The sequence below is a fragment of the Malaclemys terrapin genome, chromosome 1 (genome assembly GCF_027887155.1).
Source record: "Malaclemys terrapin pileata isolate rMalTer1 chromosome 1, rMalTer1.hap1, whole genome shotgun sequence".
NCBI classification, from domain to species: domain Eukaryota; kingdom Metazoa; phylum Chordata; order Testudines; family Emydidae; genus Malaclemys; species Malaclemys terrapin.
Window position 1 is genome coordinate 267,610,299 of NC_071505.1, and position 13,207 is coordinate 267,623,505.

Here is a 13,207-nt window from a genome sequence, read left to right on the forward strand (position 1 = left end):
GGCGGCAGAAATGCTGGAGCCGGCCCTGCTGCAGAGTGACACAGACAGCCTGAAGGAGCAACTGAAAGCATGATGTATATGACCTTGGAAGAAACCTGCAGAGAGAAGTGTGTTTTTAGGGGCAGCGAGCAAAAGATGCTCTTTCCTGCTATTTCATTCCTTCTGTGTTCAGAGAAACAACTTGGTACATAAACAAAACCACATCAGTGAAATACCTGACTATCCCCAATTTTGCCTTCTAACTAGAACAACTTACTAGATCTGTTTTTTGGCTAGCCACTCAGCTTCCAAGGACTACTCTTGCTTTTGGGCTGTAAAGAGCTTCTATACTAGTGTGTAGCTCAGTATACAGTGATCACATTGTCTGGCTATGTCAAAAAGAAAAATATCTAGATCCTATGGGAGCACCAAAATGAGCCACAATAGGAATACAAGGCTCAAGCCAAAGCCCATTTAAATCAGCGTCTTTCTACTGGTTTCTATGAGCTTTAGATAGGGTGACCAGACAGCAAATGTGAAAAATTGGGACAGGGGTGGGGGGTAATAGGATCCTATATAAGAAAAAGGCCCAAAAATCAGGACTGTCCCTATAAAATCGGGACATCTGGTTACTCTAACTTTAGATCAGGCCCAACGTTTGTGGATATTATTGTGCTGAATGAGATTTTAAAACAAGTTAAACAAAAAACATTACTAGGAAACAGACTGCTTCGGGATGAGGTTTCTTTTCTGGGCAAAGAACAAGGAGAGCTATTCTGAATCACAGTGTTTCTAATAACAAAATCAATGTAACAATGCATGGTGACAAGCAAATTTAGCTTTGCAGCACTGCCACAATGGGAGCCTAAAAGGTTTGTTTGTTTGTTTGTTTATTTATGTACTCTCAAGGATTACATGGGGCTCCTTATCTGCTATGGTAAATAGAGCAGCGGTGAAAAAATGTCCTTAATAGCTCTTTTAAAGAGCCTTGATTTAGACAAACAGTGTTTTTTTAAGTGGGGGGTGGGTAGCCTTGTTAGTCTGTATTCACAAAAACAACAAGGAGTCCGGCGGCACCTTAAAGACTAACAGGTTTATTTGGGCATAAGCTTTCGTGGGTAAAAAACCTCACTTCTTCAGATGCATGGAGTGAAAATTACAGATGCGGGCATTATCTACTGACACATGAAGAGAAGGGAGTTACCTCACAAGTAGAGAACCAGTGTTGACAGGGCCAATTCGATCAGGGTGGATGTAGTCCACTCCCAATAATAGATGAGGAGGTGTCAATTCCAGGAAAGGCAAAGCTGCTTTTGTAATGAGCCAGCCACTCCCAGTTCCTATTCAAGCCCAAACTAATGGTGTTAAATTTGCGAATGAATTTTAGTTCTGCTGTTTCTCTTTGAAGTCTGTTTCTGAAGTTCTGTCCCCATATCTACTCTAGTAACACCACCAGAGGACGCAACCACATCAGCCACACCATCAAGGGCTCATTCACTTGCACATCTACTAATGTGATATATGCCATCATGTGCCAGCAATGCCACTCTGCCATGTATATTGGCCAAATCAGACAGTCCCTACATAAAAGAATAAAAGGACACAAATCGGACATCAGGAATGGTAACATACAAAAGCCAGTAGGTGAACACTTCGATCTCCCTGGACATTCTATAACAGATTTAAAAGTAACTATTCTTGAACAAAAAAACTTCAGAAACAGACTTCAAAGAGAAACAGCAGAACTAAAATTCATTTGCAAAGTTAACACCATTAATTTGGGCTTGAATAGGGACTGGGAGTGGCTGGGTCATTATAAAAGCATCTTTGCCTGCCCTGGAATTGACACCTTCTCATCTATTATTGGGAGTGGACTACATCCACCCTGATCGAATTGGCCCTGTCAACACTGGTTCTCCACTTGTGAGGTAACTCCCTTCTCTTCATGTGTCATTATATAATGCCTGCATCTGTAACTTTCACTCCATGCATCTGAAGAAGTGTTTTTTTTACCCATGAAAGCTTATGCCCAAATAAATCTGTTAGTCTTTAAGGTGCCACCAGACTCCTTGTAGTATTTTTTTAAGACTTGCATTGAATTTTATTTACATAACAATGAGATGTAAGTGAATTTGCCCCACAGTGATGCAGTACCTGTTAATCTGTTTGGTTGGTGCAAGAAGTAACAGCAGAAAATACTTTCAGAGATTTAGGGCCACATCCTGTGAGGCACATGGCACTTTCTGCAATGTATTGCAAGCTTTCAACTCCCACTTAAGGCAATTATTTGTCCAGTGCCACAACTGAACATGATGCTTTACAAACTAAAGATACAGGGCCTGATTCCCCATTGCCCTGCACTTTCTCCAGACATTTACACTGGAGGAAAGTGAGTGATTTGGTAGCATTTTGCTCCTTCTTTACAGTGATGTAAATGACTAGACTAGGTGTAGGGCAATGGAGAATCAGCCCAGTGTCCCTGACTTAAAGAGTCTATAAACTATGAGCTTGCACCATTTTATGCAAGGAGGCAGGTTTGCCCTGACTTCAACAATTACAGGTTTGGCCTTGAACTGAGACATATTATACAGGGAGAGACTGCAACAAAGGGAAATAGGTAACCGATCAGTGGTAGGTGAAGGCACTCAGCTGCACCCCAACAGGTATTTAGCAATGTTAATATCTTGCTCTTATTAGTATCTGTTTCTAGTGTAGGACATTATACTGCATTCATAAAAATTAAAGATAGTAAAATAGCAGAGATGTCTTATCGTGAGTGAGCATACCTGAAAATTCTTACAGAATCAGCAGCACTGTCAGAGGTCAGCATTGGAGCTGCTATCATAGCACATTTCTTGAGTTCCACTATTACACATCCCTGTTTACAAACCATAGTTTAGCTTTATCTTGCAAAGAATGACATCAGGTGGAACTTTGCATTGAATAACTGAAATAACAAATTGCTTCACTTTCAGTAGACTAGCACATTTTTTTCACCTGACTTGACAAAATGACAGACAGTTGATAGGTGGTGAAAATCGAGAGAGCGTTGTTTCGGCTTCTCAATTATTCTACATTCAGTCAGCGTGCAGGTGATGCCTTGCTATTCCCTCTTCAAATCAGACAGATGTATCTTTGACTTAAGCTTTCAGGCTGGGTCCTTTAGTGAATGAATAGAGACATAAGATCAAAGTGGTGAGATCAAAGCAAACTCTAAAATATGGAAGCCAGGGAATGTTAATTCTATTCTATCTCAAATTCATCTCTTCGCACAATTAAGGGAGAAAAATTACTTCAGGATTGAATGTTTGCTGCCCTCAAGAGGGGAATTTTAACAAATGTTGGGCTCATGAGAACTATTGAGAGTAAGAAGTTGTTTTGCACAAAAGAGGTAGATTTTAATCTTAGATCATAATGAGATTCTATAAATGCTGACTTATCATATATAAATGAAGTTAAAAACAATTTAATACAGCTTTGAAATATATTATTCTGACCATGATCAAATGTGCTAATTGTGGTTTCAAAGCAAAGTATTTCCCCAAATGATCAGATGAATGAACAGAATGGTCTGCATAGCACATGACATGGACGGATGTTCAAAAAGAAGGTAAAATCCCAATGCATAGGAGGTGTTTTCTCATCTTAGTAGTCAACATCTTGGAGATTAAAACGTGGATTGATATTTTAAATTAATTGTTAAACTCCTACAATATAATATCAGGGTATCAATATCCCTAAACGTGAAAAACTGGAAAAAAAATTGAAAGGTTGACAAGCTGAATGGCTTGTCAAAAAGTCACTTTCAGTCTTGGCTTTCAACATTTTTAAGAATGGCAGAGATATCATAGGATACATGCAGTAAGCCAAAAGATTTATTAAGAGATGGTATGCACTTTAAATAAAAACCATAGTGTAGCAAAGAATGTGTTCTAAAACAAATAGATATTAAGAGTGAACACATCACAAGCATTTTGAGAAGAGGAGAGTGTGAAAGCATGTCACATGTAATTCTCATAAGAAATTCCTAAGCAGATAGAACACTATTCACAAAGTACAGGTGGCACAATCAGGAATTTTGGATAGCTATTCCCCTACTTCCCCAATAATAGTTTTCTATTATGCCCCACTTAAAATGGTTTGTTGGGGGATCCACTACTTCAAATAGGAAATGATTTGCTGGCAATGCAAACCTATAGAAATTGTATTCATCAAAGGCCTGATGCATAAACCTGTGTGGTGTTATGAAGTGTTCAGTGTTCTCATCAACCTTGCAGGAGATGTTCAGCAGCATGCTGTAAAATCTTATCCCAACTGGTATAAGTGATAATGTTTCTGAAACATCCTTTTGCTGGAGCTCCTTCAGTGGCTTTAGAAGTCATTCTGAAATTCCTATTTAACCAGCTATTTGTCTTCCCTGTGAGGCATGACTACAGTTTGGTCCACTATAGCTCAGCTATAAATTTGGTATTAGAAGAGCAACCCAAAAGTCATTTTTCAGGAACTAATTCAGGAAAAGCATCCAAGTTGTTTCAGGTTAAATTCCAGAGGTCACTCAAATCTTACCTGTCCTCTTTAGTTGTTAGCGGTTCTTGCAGTCTTAGAATGTTCAAAATTGTAAGTTCGAGGCTCACATACTACACATTTATGAAGGACAACCTCTCTTTGCCTCCTGCCACCTCTCTTTAAATTGTATTTACTTTGAGTAGGTAGTGCACTCCTTGGGAAAACCTCAGGTGAGGGAGAATTTCTATGCCTCCCTTCTTCCCCCAAAGAAGAAACAGGTGTTTGGCCCCTAATCCAGCAAATCCCTAAAGTTTAAATCTCGGAACCCTAAGGCTCTCCTCTGTTGGCTGTCAGCATGACATTCAGTGTTTGGATTTGCCCCATTACAGGAACCGGTTTGAGCTAGGAATTTGAAACTGTCCCCAAAACTGAATTTGGATTTTTGGTTTGGACCCATCTCTAATAAAAGCAATTTTCAGAAGTTACTGTAACAATGGTTATAGCCAAATATGCAGATTCTTTAGTAGCTTCACTACCTTCTTTCCTGATTGCATATGTAGTTCCATGAGCCTCAATTTTTCAAGTGCATAAAACATTTCTAAAGCTGAGGTTCGAGTTCTCACAGGCAATGTTAGAATTAGAAAGGAGGAATATTTATATTTTTCTGTTCCCAACCTAAAAGAAACAGATGCTTTAGAGTTTGAGTGGGATGTTGTTAGAAGTTGTCTGGAACAATTTATATGGATGTATGATCAACAGAGTTTAGCACAAATAAAATAGAATTACTATACTCACAACCTATTCATTGATTTTTTTCAATAAAAAAATCAGAGTACAGAAGTTATAAAAAGATTGTGCTCTTATAGAAAATAATTACTTGCAAATATCAAAACTCAATCAGATTATAAAACAGAATATAAACTCTAGGTAGACTTTACTGGATTGGCAACCTTTTAATAGACCAATGTTCACCAAGCAATGATCCAAGTGCGGGACATAGGCTTGATTATTTGTTCTAAAATCAGCAGAAAATGGGAAACCTGAAGAAGCTGCACACTCAGCACTAGAAGTAGGGAGTACATCAGATTTTGCTGCAGTGACCTCTATGCCCATTTAGGAGCAGTATTATAGAGGTCCCAATAGATCTGCTCACTGTTTTCCTCCTCAAATGGCATGGCTGCCTCAGTGCAGGGGGGTCTTTTTTCTCATTTCATCTATGTTCTTAAGTGGCACCTATCACTGTGGATTCTGAACATCCTCCAGTTAGAAAACTCAGCCAGGAGACTAACATCTTCATCTATCAACTGGGGTTTCTCTCTGTTCTGGCTGAGATTTTCAAAGGAGCCTAAGGGAGTTAACAGCCCTAAATTCTTTACATTCCTTTGAAAAATCTGTCTTATTTCCCACCTCCAAGGGCAAAATTATAGCTAGTTGGGAATTTATTGACTAAGATTTATTTCATTAAAATCAAGACTGCTCTCAGAAAGGGGTCAGTTTTAACAACTCTCCCAATTCAAACATTGTTTAAAAAAAAGTTTCGAAATTGTCAATGATATTTTTTAAACTAAAAGTTGTATTTGTCTGAATTTTAATTTACAATAAATAAAGAGTTGCTTCATTTCAATTTCAGGCAGGTTTTTTTATTATTTTTTATTATTTTTATTATTGGTTCCCAACATTTGAAATTGACTTTTCATTCATATTTAGGATGGGAAAAAATGTGAAATCTCAAACTCTCGTGGGATGAGAAAAACCTATATTTACTGTGTTGGGAAGGCAAGATTGAAGAAATGCAGTTTGCAGTTGGAACACAATGGGGTGAGGTACGTGAATGTTTTTAGTTCCTGAGGGAGATTGTTCCAGTTGGGCATTAGTCTATGAGAAAACTTGTGCAGCATACAGGGCTATCTTAAATTTGTGGTAGACATGGGTGGCACGTGAACTGCCGGCTGGGGGGGGCTAGCCTCCAGCCCTGCTCCTTCCTCCCGAGGCCCTGTCCCTTCCACGCCCTTCCCACCACCGGAGCCCAGAGACCACCCCCCAGTGTGGCCGCCAGCCCCCGCCACATGCTAGCACCCCCAGCCCTGGAGTGTCAGGAGTGTTTATCATTTCCTACAAGCATAAACTCTCTCATAGGACATAACTTCTGCCACCTCCCCTTCGCTCACATGTTGATCTCAGTCAGACACTAGGATAATTTGGGGACCATGGTGTTAATATAGGCTGTAAACTACACATCAAGTTGTGTCATCTGTATATCTTGGCATTTGAAGCTCACACATTCTCACCATTTCTCCTAGCAGCTAAATGCATATACTACAGAGGTAGGTGACAATATAAAGTGTATACATCATAGAACCGGGGAAGAGAGTTTGATCTTTGCCATTCTCCACAAGGGAAGAGCTTGGTGACAGAGGTGCAATTTATCATGGCTATCCTCTGGGTGCAATCCTGTAGGAGAGAGTCAAATCTTTTTAGAGCATTTCCTTGGACCCCTTCCACCGCAGGCAAGATAGCAAAAGCCTGTAATTAGCAGAATGGAGTTGGCCAACTTTTTTTTTAATCAACGAGTTAATAAAATTAAAAGTGGCTTTTCATGAAAAGCTAACATTTTAGCTTAAAATTTTGTTCCAGTGAAGTGTCTGGTTTTTCACTCAAAAATGGAAACAGTTTTTCATTTTTGGGGGGTTATTTCAGTTAAAAATAGATTGATTTAAAATTTTAAGAGGTGAGTTTTTTTCCTGGTTTTGTTCTCAGTATTTTGTTAAAGAAAACCAAAACATCTGAGCCAGAAATTTGGACAAAAATTTAAAAGTATTTTTTTAATATCCCACAATTTTTTTTTTACAAGCCAGGAAAATAAGAATGGACATTAAGGGCCAGATCTTTAAAGATATTTAGGTGCCTAGTAGGATTTACAAAAGCAGACAGGGGCCTAAAACTCTCTGATTTCAACAGGAGCTAGGCACCTTGATATTTCTGAAATCCCATTAGGCACTTAAATACTCTTAAAAATCTGGCCCTAATCCCTTATCCACTGGTAGCAAGAAATCATTTATCCGCTGCCCCAAGGATTTTTCTGTTCAGTATTCTGGCCTGAAACCAGACTGCAAAGGCTCTGGGATATTAGCTGTGTGTAGATATGTTGTACATTTTGTTAGTTTCGTGATTAAACTGGCTCAGGAACAGGAGATTAGATACTGGACAGTAGCTAACTACATTTATAACATTCAGGGAAGGTTTTCACAGAGTATGTCAAAATGTCTTAAAATGTGAAGATAGGTTCCTTTTCCAATGAAGTGTTACCAGTCTGAGCCAGAAGAGATCCCAATTACTCATAGCTTATCTTTACCAATCACAAAGGGCGGAACTCTGATTTTCAGGTGGTGAGTCATGTTTTCCTAGGTGTGTCCAACAATTTCTGTAATATGAACTGGTTGCATCTGAGGAAAGCAGGTGGCCTGGTTTTCAGTCTGTTCATGGAACTCAGTATCATGCATCTGACTACAAATTATCTTCTTAATGAGGAACACATGGTGCTGGGTTTGGCTGTGGACTGAAGGCTCTCCATGCTGGTGATGGAATTCACCACACTGAATTCCTCTTCTGAGTGTCCTGGGAATAAAGTGATAAATGAGGGGATAGGAGAAAGGGTTCTTAGGCCTTAGTCACCCTAAGGAGACAGTGTAAGTATTTTAGTTCATGTGTCTTTGATCTTAGAGAAAGAAAATTTAAAACAACCAACATTAATAAAAAAATATTTTTCACAAATGTAACATTGGAGGAAATGACATATATTGCCCTAAAAGGAGACCTGGGATTGAGTCTCACTTCCAGTCTCTTGCTCAGGCTATCAATTCAAAAGTATCCAGTGACCTTCCTTATCTTTCAGCAACAATGATTTTTTTAAGCATCATTGTTGAGAAAGTCTTTAAATTGAGATATGAACAGTTCTGGATATAGCAGACAAGAATGTAGTCTAACACCAATAGCTGGGCCTCAAGTGTCAGTGAATAGAGAATGACATGCACTCATGAACCTTGGCTTCAGATAAACGTATTTCACATATGCTTGTGGGAGTTATGTGGGAGAGTAACAAAGACTAATAATCCTGCTAGTCTGTATTTCACGAGGGATGAATCTGAAAAAAAAAAAAAAAACATTCCCAGATAAATAACTTAATTAAGACAGAGAAGGCTAAGAATATATTTGTCCTTAAAAGAATACCAATAGCAGAATTTTGTTCTCAAAAAGCAAATGTTGCCTTTTATTAAGAAACATTGCCAGAGGAGCCACTCACTTTGGGTCAAATTCTGATACCTTTATTCCCAAATGATTCCATTAAAATCAATAGGACTAGATGGTCCCATACTTCATAGTTCTGAGCTTATTGCACACAACAACATGGCCTTCTTGCATTCCTCCATTCCCCACCACAAAATTCCTGTGTGTCACCCTACCATCTCCCCCTATTTCAGGGTCCCTGCAATTCCCCCAATCAACCCCTGCCAGAGGTTCTGTATACACCCCCCATTCCCTCTTCTTTCTAACCAGGGTCCCCCATTCTCCCCCCGCCCCAAATGGCAGGGGATCTGTGTGCAGTCCCTTTGCCCCCGTGCTCCCATTTCCCATACCAGGATCCCCCCAATCTCTTCCTCTTCCAGGATTCTGTGTGCCCCATTACCCCATACCTATACCTGAGTCCCCCATACCCACCCATTGCCCCTATTCCCTCCCTTCTTACTCACTCCTGCATTATTATTTGTCTGGGAGATATATCATTCAGGGTGTCAACATACTAAACTCTATAGGGAAGATGAGCTGGGATATTGTTATGCTGAAAGGCTTTAATGGAGAGTAAACTGAACTTCACTGCACAGTAAAATTAGATATTATTGAAAGAAACACAGACACCAAGGGAATGGGTTAACTATGGCCATTGTAATAAAATTAACCAAGTTAAGGATTTGTACAATTTTTAAAAAGATGGTTGATAGGGTTGCCGGGCTTCCAGTTTTCAACCAGAACACCCTGGCGGCTCCAGTCAGCACCACTGACTGGGCCACTAAAAGTACGGTCAGTGGCGCAGTGGGGCTGGCAGGTTCCCTGCCTGCCCTGGCTCCGCGCAGCTCCTGGAAGCAGCGGCATGTTTGGCTCCTAGGTGGTGAGGTGCAAGGGCGGCCACAGGGGCTCCGAGCACTGCCCCCGCCCTAAGCGCCAGCTCCGCAGCTCCCATTGGCCAGGAACCATGGCCAATAGGAGCTGTGGGGCAGCACCTGTGGGCGCGGGCAGCACACAGAGCCCCCTGGCTGCCTCTCTGCCTAGGAACCGGAGGGGGGGGACATGCTGCCGCTTCCAGAATTCGTGTGGAGCCAGGGCAGGCAGGGAGCCTGCCTTAGCCCCGCTGTGCCGCAGACCAGGAGCCACCAGGTAAGTGTCGCCTGCTCGGAGCCTGCACCCTGAACCTTCTTCCACACCCCAACCCCAAGCCCAGAGCCACCTCCTGCACTCCAAACCCCTCATCCCCAGCCCCACTCCGGAGCCTTCACCCCATTCCGCACCCCACCCCCCTTCCCCAGGCCAGTTGAAAGTAAGTGAGGTTGGGGGAGAGCGCAGCAACAGAGGAGGGGGATGGAGTTAGTGGGGGTGGGGCCTCAGAGAAGGGGCGGAGTAGGATGGGACCTTGGGGAAGGGGTGGGGCAGGGGGCGGGGCAAGGATGTTCGGTTTTGTGCGATTAGAAAGTTGGCAACCCTACTGGTTGAGGCCATCAAACAACAACTCTACTCCTGAAGAATAGCTGAAGGGAACATATCAATACTTCAAAATTAAAAACTATTTTCACTTTTGAATGCAAGCCAAGGAGGGGTCTGACTCAAAAGAGGAAGTGCAATACTGTACCTTCTATTCTTTTGGATAGATATATGTTTTAAGTACTTTCTTTTGGGTTTGGTTCATTACCTGACATGCACAAAACCATCATGTTCCAGATCTCTGAGGACCTGGATGATTGCAAGGCGCTGATGATCTGTAAAAGGAACAAATGCCAGACTGGATTGAATGAAGATTAATTTTGTCAGACACATTCAATAAAGAAATTTGGCCACCAAAGTAATTTGGAAACAATTATGCAGATGGAAAGTCCCCAAAACAACAAAATCCCCCATTGCCTTATTGAGATTTATGTTAATGGATCTAAGCGCATTCATTGCTAATTTATCACAACAAAGTGCTCTGCTCTGAATGCTGCTTGAGGAGAGCATAGAATAGCAGCAGGGTAAGTGACAGGCAACTACTCCTCATTGCCAGCCTCTACTGTTCAAATCATGAGACAGGCCTAAAAAATCATAACATTGTTTTAGATATAACAAAAGATTTTTCATTTTTTTAATTTATTTTATTTTTGCCTTCTGAAGCTCTAGGATATACTGAGGTTCCCTTTTCAAGTTTTTCACCATAAATATGAGGGCCAGAAAACTTATTTAAAAAAAAAAAAAAAAAAAAAAAAGCTGAGAGTCTCATGTAGTGTAATTACTTGACCTCAGGTGGTGGGGCTTTAAGAAAAACACCAAATATCATGAGGGTGTGAAATAAAATCATCGGGTTTGCAACAGTGTTACTACTCTGTGTTTTGATTGAGTGGTTACACTACATATTAAGTTACATTTTCCTTCCCATGGGATTCCAGATACGTTAATAATAGATAACGGTCCAAAATTCAGAAGTGATTCATTTTCACCAATTCTAATTTAAACACATCCGTTCAACCACATCACATCAAGTCTACAATCACATGAACTAGCAGAAAACTCAATGCATAAAGGACATGATAAAAAGACCACTCGTATTCAAAGGATCCATCCTTAATGTTGTTAGAATATTGCCATATCCCTCAGATTGCTTCTTTAGTTCATTAAGTGAAGTAGGAAAAAAATGTTAGCACCATCATCTAAATGACAATAAACTCTTCACTAGTTTCAAGGACAGAAAACTAGAGCAGAAGAAATATACTAAGGATATGCCTACACTACAGTAGCACAAGTACCATTCTACAGCTGCAGCACTGTACTGTAGATGCTTCCTGTTACCCAAAATTGGGTCAGCTAGTAAGCTTAGGGTGGACTAATGACCGACCAGAGTTTGGCAGAAAGCACGTTTATTATATTGATAGCTAAGCTCAAAAGAAGGGGGAGAGGGGGTCACATTCATACTCGCATACTCACGCTCCCAGGACAGGCACAGCACTGGAGATGTCAGGATCCTTTAAGGCAGGGGTCGGCGACGTTCGGCACGCGGTTCGCCAGACCTCTGCTTTAAGGTAAGTGTCCCACAGCACAGAGATGGATGGTGTGATGAAGATATGACTTTCCGAGGCACGATGGACTGCAACGCAGCGAACCACTGGCCAGGTGGTCTGGGCAAAGGGGCTTTATGGGAGGTACAAGCTCCTGAGCATATGGCCCCTTCCCCTTTTAAGGACCTGTGCCTCATGGCCTGCGACTAGAGATGACTTGGCCACGTCTGGTTGGTCACACTCCTCCTCAGCCAGTGTCCATGCATTGGGTGTGTGAGTGCTGCCTAATTAGAGTCCCAGGCGTCTTGTCTATCTGGGGGCTCTTCTGATTTTCCAGCTGTTTAACCAGCCCATTTATCCCACAAGTATTCCAGGGGGGAGCGGGAGTGGGAAAGCCACTTCACAGGTATTTAGAGAGGGAGAGGAGACAAAAGTGTGTTGGGGGGAAGTATAACAGACCTTTTGAGCATACCGGTTATACATAGCATAGTCATACAGAGCATACAGATCACTGCTGCTCCTACAACACTTCCTACAGTGACAAAAGGATTTCTCCAATTGATATAGTTAATGCACCGCTCTGAAAGGCAGAAGTTAGGTCAACAGAAAAATTCTTCTGTCAACCTAGCTGCATCTACAGTGGGAGTTAGGTTGACCTAACTACATCACACAACAATTTCCATAGCTCTGAGTATTGGGGCTAGGTTGACTTAAGTGTTAGATGTAGACCAGGCTTAAGTAAGCCAAATAGTTACATCCATGGCAAGTTGCAGAGAACGTTAGATTCCAAACAAAGTGACTAGCAAACTGCTGAGATCTTAGATATACCGTCTGCACCAAGTCCATATGTCAGTCTATTCTAAGAGTCCGTTCCAAAGGAGGAACTGAAGGCTTTTAAACAAAATGAGTACATTGGTTTTAGGTTTCTTAAGGACATTCACAGTGTTACTGAAAATGTTCATGGGCACTAACAGAAGAAACACACATCCACCCAGTCACTTATAATGAAAAACATAATGATCAACAAGATACAGGGTCCAGGTGGAGGATCAACCTCAACCAGTGGCGGATTAGTCACTGGGCCACGGGGCCCATGCCCAGGGTCCCTGGCCAATTGGGGCACCCCTGTGCCCCGACCTGCTCAGCCCACCTGGTGCTCCTGTTGGGGAGTGGGGTCGGGGCTAGGGTTGAGAACTTTCTAGTTGCATTAACCCGAACACCCTTGCCCCACCCCCTACCACGCCTTTCCCACCCCTTCTCCAAGCCCCAAGCGCTGCTCACGCCATCCCCCCTCTCTCCGTCGCTCACTCTCCTCCACCCTCACTCACTTTCACCAGGCTGATACAAGGGGTTGGGGTGTGGGAGGGGGTGAGGGCATTGGCTGGGGCTGTGGGCTCCAGGGTGGGGCCGGGGATGAGCTGTTTGTGGTG